Raw genomic sequence first — 7,395 nt, 5'->3', positions numbered from 1 at the left:
AACAAACCTGTGATGCATTTTTGGTCACGGCCATTTTTGGAGCTGCATCAACTAGCGCATCACAGGGGCTGACATTTACATTTAGGACAAGAGGAAATTGTCAGATTCATAGCACATTATTTTCCACTCTTTTCTCCATCCTTTTGCGTAGATCATGCTTTATGACCTAAAAAATAGTGGATGAAAAATATAGTACAAATACTCTTCTGTTCTAATCTTGTAATGATGTTGCTGAGACCCCCTCACACACATGCACACAGCCCCGACCTGGCGCACTGATTGTGTGTGAGTATGCATGGCCGCTTTAGTGAGGTTTAGATGGTCAGGTAAGCCATCACAGGTCCTGATGTGAGAATTGAATGGTTTCTGGCTTTGTCACTTCCCCCAGTCCAGGAAGCAGTTCCCTGCGGCCTTAATTATAGACAAAGCTTCACTGGCACACTGTCCCTCCCTCCCTCGCCCCATTTCCCTCTCTCTCTCCCACTGTCTCATCAGTTCAAACACCATCTCACCTGCTCCAATTACTCTGCCCATTTTCTGCAGTGACACTGGGCTCTGAAAGTGTGTTGCAGTTGCCATGATGTGGATCTGAGCTGAATATAGGCAACATTGGTATGTTAGCTTGATCTTGAAATAATGCATTCAGTATACAGCACTTTTACATTGAATAGACAGTATTTATGTGTTTACTAACCAGAATTCTAATGAAGGTTTCCAGCGACAGTCAAATCTGCAAATGGAATTGTAAGAATATGTTTTTGAACAGGTATGAACCAACATCATTTTGTTGAAGGAGCAATGTGGAGATGTTAGCGGCATCTAGCGGTGAGGTTGTGAATGGTAACCAATGGCTCCCTTTCGAAGCACCATGGCGGCTCCGACAGGACAAAGATGTCGTTGCGCTTTGCTTCTTTGCCGGGGGACATAACATTTTAACGAAATGCAGCAATACGTTTAGGGCTACTGTAGAAACAACATGGCAAATTCCATGCATGGAGACTTATGTATGTAGATAGCAACAGCTCATGCTAAGGTAATAAAAAAGTAACACATCATTTTGTAAGGTTTTATACACCTCTGAAATCATAGTTATGTACATTATATTGCATTTCTGTCAATAGATACTTCTAAACAGTACACACTGGACCTTTAAGACCTTTAAGTGCAAACAACACTTCTTGATATTCATTAGACAGGTATGAATATATTTATTACATTCTGTCATTAGTGACAAAGTATTTTAACATTTAAGAAAATGATTATCATGTGCTCTATGTTTTTATCATACAATTAAGGGCTTATGCAATGTTCCAATAGTGCAAACATACTCAGAGACAATATTACAAAGAATCCTTAGTGAGAGTTGTTGAAATATAAATGTTAAATTTATATATAACTTTGAATATCATTCTGACAATGGCTGTAGGTTTTAGCCGTGATACAATAATCACTTTGACAGTTCCTCTTTAAAAAGAGCCAGCATGTGTTGCAGTGACTGTAGGGGGTAAAGGACGACTCAATGTACCCACAGTGTTAAAGTTAAAGAGCGTCTTATCTGACCTCTCAAATTGTTAATTGACATTCTCATTTCACTGTTTATTAATTTAATAATTCGGTATAAGTGCTATATTGTGTTTTAAAAAAAGTTAATATAAAAGAATACGGAGGTTGTTTTCTGCTCGTGTAAAATATGGACAAACCCAACAGTTGGGTTTAAATGAAAGTTGTGTCTTTTTAAGCCATGGATGGGTCAAAATTGACATTTTCTAGGATCATTTTAACCAACAGTGAAAAAACCAGTGGGTTTCGTCCATATTTTACCTCACCATGGGTGGAAACAACCAGGAATTTTAGAATGTCAGTAATTTTTTTACATATTCTGACTCGGTTTGCTGACACGATTGTTCAAACCTCATCATAACAAAAAAGATTCACTTGATAAGCGAATGACACAAGCTTGATTTCAGAGAAATCTGAAAGAATTTTGTGAAGTTTAGGATTAAAACATAAAAAAGGTTTGGCAATGGAGTAAGAAAAACAATCTCGTTGATTGTTTTCCTTACCCCACTGACAAAGAGATTTTTCTTGTTTTAGGCAAAAACAACATTTTAATTTCCCTGAAAGCACACAAATTATGCAGAGACTGTTTATCATTTATCATATTATTTATTAGAAAATGAATTATTATTTTGCTTCTAATGTTCAGAAGTTTAGATAACTGTATTTGTTGTTACAATTTCTTTCTAAACAGCTGTGCGGATATGCATAAAATTATAAAATAAAATACCGTTGTCCTAGTTGACCAGTTTTCCTTTTTTTAACGAAAGTTAATGAGTCTAAGAGAAGTTACAGACACATTAAAACTGACAGATGATATAAAATCTTATCTTATCTAACATAATATTCATGATATAGTTGCTATAACGGCCATCCACCTGAACATTATTCCTCATGTTCTCAAGCTCTTTATGTGGCATAGTCCCTTTGCGCCATCTGACACGAGTCCTGATTTCGAACACGCAGGGACTACAGGTTATTTTTATGCAGACTGCATATCATTGTATACGACAGGTGAAGATTTTCAGAACCCAGCAGGACATTGTTAAAGAAATGTCAAAGAACTTATTTTTTATTCAGGATACAAGTCAGGTTCGAAAGAGACGGGGGGGAAATATTTCTAAACTGCGAGATTAAAATCACCAAATGCCACTTTTATTAAAGACTGAAAGATCTGGTTGTTTTGCTAATGTTTTTGATTCTCGCAGCAGGGGAGATAAAGCAAATGAATCACATTAGCAGATGCAGCAACCGGAGCAGAACTTTGATATTTCATAGGAAATTACATAGGCTGCCTTTCTCTAATAGATGGAAATAATTTTGACATGTGTGGCACCATGTGTTCTTTCAAAGACTCATTGACCCCGGCATGAAAAATGTGCAAGAAAGTGCAGAAAGACGGGAATATGGGAAATTTTTTGATTTGTTTCTTATTATGCATGAGTTTAATGGCTCTGTAAAAGTTAATTAGCAGAATCCTATTTAGAAGATGATTAAAATTCATTTCAGTATTAATTAAAGTATCATTCTTACAATTTTATATAAGGTACACACAATGCTACAGTTCCTCAAAAGTTATCAATCAACTGCCATCTGTTTGATTTACTCATCAAAGCCGTTGTTTACATTTTTGGGAATTGTCATTTTAGAATTATAATTCTAGAGTTTCACATAATTATTATTGTATATATGAATTTTATGTTTTATATTCGACCTGTGTTTATCTCTCCTTTATCTTAAATGTGTGCTTTCACTGTGCATGTGTGTCTGTGCATGCTTGTGTGTGTGTGTGTGTGTGTGTGTGCTTGTCTGTGTCTATGTGTGTTAGTACAGGTGCATATTGTGTGTGTGTGAACGTTTGTATGTGGGAATGTCTGTCTTCTGTGCTCGTATGTCTGTCTTCTGTGTTTTCACCCTTTTCTTGTTTTTACAGGTATGACTTTAATTGTTTTGCTTATAGTCAATATGTCTCATGTACAGCTGCTTTGTAACAATGAAAATGCTAAAAAGCGCTATATAAATAAAGTTGAGTTGATTGCAGTGGTGCCACAATGAAACTGTTAAAGGACCAAACTCTCAGACATTCTTGATGTATGAAGATCTTGTCTGTGGTCCTTGGAGGTCCTGGAGACGTGTGAAATCACACACGATGTCTTCCAGACATTGAGCGCCTTCATCCGATTCAATAAGAAAGAGCAGGTGGAGAAGAGATGCACATCTGTTGAAGATATGACTCAGCTCATTCCCTCCTTCATACACGTCTGGACTGATGTCACGCTAGCAGACATGGTTATAATTCTCATCAGATGAGAGAGAAAGACAGGTGCTAATTGCTTGGAACTCCTCTTTCTTCTCCATCTCATTGGTCACATTTCATTATGCCTCAGTTAAGCGGGCCCTGAGAGACACTCTGGGATGATCTGAAAGAAAGTATCCCAGTCATTTATCTTTGCATCAGCCTCCCAAAGAAAGAAAGAAAATGTTATTTTACCGCTTGAACACAGAGTTGAATATTTTAAAATAGCCTATGTTAATAGCATATGTTCTGAAAGCGAATGAGGACCGCAGGTGTATAGCGCTTTCTTTTGTATTTTGCAGTAGATATTCTCAGATTTTTTTGTAACGTTACATGTTTAAAATACGCCTAAAGGGCGCGATGCTAAATATTCAAAATACCCGCAATGCTGCTTTATTTTTTAACGGTTGCATCATAGCATAAGCAATGTTGCACATGAGCATTAACGTTCATTTGAACACTTAAATCTGCCCTTCTGTGGTGAAAATGAATAAGTGTTTTGATGGACTGGGACAAGATAATGATTCGGTGAGTCACTCAGGACACTTTGTTCGTTCTTGGCTGCGTCCGAAAGCTCTATAAAATCCTGCCTTTGGAGGCAGCGTTTCAAGGTAGGAAGGAATCAAGGCACGTCTGAATACAATGTTTGCTTTACTTCAGGTTTCCTGAGATACCTCCATCAAACCGATTTTTGAAGGAAGCATGGATGCAGCCGTCGCTGCCTTCAATGTCCAAAAATTCTATGCGTTAGCTCGCGCGGGAATCTGATTGGTAGAGCAAGGTCGAGTTAAAAAAAATGGCGGCCAACAAAGCAGCCGAAGCACAGTTTTTGTTTAAAAAAAGTTAAATTTTCTCTTCATACAACTTTATTGCATTTCTAGCGAGAAATAAGTACTGTAGTTTGAAAACAACTCTGTCCAAATGTGTTTCTCTGAGCTACCAACATGCCTAAACGCTGCCTCTGAAGTCATCGAGTCAACAAGTCGTCTGCCATTACGGCTAAAATACACAACAAGACTTTACGCAGATTTTCAGTCTGGACTTGTTGCAGAAAGTGTGTGCCAGTCTGCAGATTTGGGCTGCGTTTCCCTTCTTCACACTACGTCGTTCTTATGTTATACCTTAAGCTGTACCTTATCGCTAATAGTGTTTCCCGAAACCTTCTTAGTTAGATACTTTCGTAAGGTTGGTCTGAAGCGCTCTTAGCTATACCTTATTGCCTTTGATGGTTCATATCGCTATGCAAAAAGCTTTTCTACAACGCAGTTTAATTTCACATATTTAATATAATAATTTAATATAACATTCTATTTAGTATTACATTTACAGTTTTACTTTTAACTTAGTTATTTTACAAATAAAATACTCTGGTTTAATACACTCAGTGTAGGCTATTGAAGTTTTTTACTGAATAAAATGTTCATACACTGATGGTTGTTAGCGTTTTTAATTACAGCCTATTTTCCCAAGGCACATCCGCTGGCAAACAATTTGACAGGAAAGGCGTAGTCTATATAAAGGGAATGAATGTTATGGGGAGTGTGGTCAAATTATGGCAGCGAGACAGCGAATAGTTGCCTTAAATCAAACCCGCGGAACCAGTTAGTGTATTTGCACAATTTCATTAGAGAACATTTTAGTCCCCTGGCTACCGTGTCAGAAGAGAAGATTATACACAAATTTTGTCTGCCATGGGAGCAAATTCTGCAGCTCTAGCATCTTGTTGGCTCAACTTTTATCGAGACAAACTCGACGGAGCTATCCCTCAGCCCCGATAATCAGATGCTGCATGGCGGCTCTTTGTTTTAATGCCATGGGGAGTTTTCTGGAGGTGTTTGGGGATGATTATGGGCTGAGAAATACCTTGGTGTTGTGGTGTGTTCACTAGTGACTAACATCCTTCTCCGTCATGCCACCAATTACACACATGTGCCTTTCGCCAGACAGGACGTGATGGAGGCACATCAATGCTTCCATGCCATTGCGGGTGTCCCGCGAGTGATTGGCATTCTGGATGGGACAATTATCCCTATACACAAATGAATGATTTACGCCAATAATGTGAATCAACACAGATCGTGGAGAACATTAGCACACGATGGCAAACTATAAGAATATAAATGAGCCTTTCAAAACAAGCGAAGCCAAACAGCCAGATAATGTAGCTGGTAATCAACATCAACCTATTCAGCATCACCGCCATGGACAGCACCTGCTAACATCGCACTTAAGAAGGTTTATCTAAAGTAACCTCAAAAAGGTATAGGTGTAACTTGAGTTAAGGTGTACCTTTAGAGTCTTCGTAGAGTCCTACGTTATCAGGAAACGCAGGCCTGATCAGTTCCTATCTGGAACTTTCAAACAGTCTGCAAGTGTATGATGTCTCGTTCAAAAAAATCTGTTCAGATTTTAAAAGTCTTGTAGTGTATACCAGCCATAAGCTTTCGGACGCAGCCTTTGAATAAATCTGATGTTTTGAACGAATTGGTTGAATGATTCACTCATTAAAAGTTCGCCGCCACCTACTGGTCGTTTTAAGTTGACATTTAATGTAAACATTGCTTCATAAATTAAATTTGTCGTAAATTTGACGCACAGTTTCCAAGTGAAAATTGTTCCAGTGTACTTTTATATTTATAGTAAATTACTATACTGCAAAATATTGTAGTGTACAGTACAATACTGATTTCTATGGTAAATACAAAATGTTTCATTTAGATCTGTGTATTAAGGAAATGTGGGTTATTATATAGATTTCAATTGTTCAATCACAGCATCATGATACTACTTGGTATCATGATATTTTAATAGATATAATATCATTAAGATATTTATGGTACCGTGACAACCCTAATGCGTACTATTTTAATTCGGTAATAAGAAGCAATGCTACCTGTTTATCCATAAACTCATTGTTTATAAAATCCCTACAGAAGTGCAACATAAAAAAAACAATCGTCGCAATAAAAGCACCATAAACATAAATGCGGAATAAAATACAAATAAAATTAGAAACAACATTCCTAACAGAATTCTCATTTAGGATGCGCTCAAAAACCAGCTTAGACACATCTTGAATGTCTATTTGTCCCATTTTATTCCAGTAACAATCTTCTTTCCACTCCATGAAGTTCTTAGCGTCTGCTGCTAACAAACACAAAGTGAATTGCTTGTATATTATTCTATATTTCTGTTTATTAACTTTCTAATAAGGTTTAATGAGGGCAGTTGGGCCAGATTCGGTGAATGCACACGCCGCTCTGCTGCTTGGCTCCTTTACCAATTCAGAGAGAGAGAGAGAAGGCAGAGCGCATTTTTAGACAAGGATGGAAAGTGTGCACGCGAGAGAGAGAGAGCCATCTGGACATCGGCTGCCTCTGGGGACAGGGGGCACCATATTGGGTCTGGCTTTCTCTTCAAGGCACATTTCACAACATTTGCCAGGAGACCTGGATAACAGCAGCTCTGCGGCCGAGCTCGCTGCTTATAATTCATCCAAGCTGTTGGGTTACAGCTCCTAACATCTCTCAATGTTAAATCTG

This window comes from Triplophysa dalaica, chromosome 18, assembly GCF_015846415.1.
Source record: "Triplophysa dalaica isolate WHDGS20190420 chromosome 18, ASM1584641v1, whole genome shotgun sequence".
Lineage (NCBI taxonomy): Eukaryota > Metazoa > Chordata > Actinopteri > Cypriniformes > Nemacheilidae > Triplophysa > Triplophysa dalaica.
Note: the sequence above shows the minus strand (reverse complement) of the source record.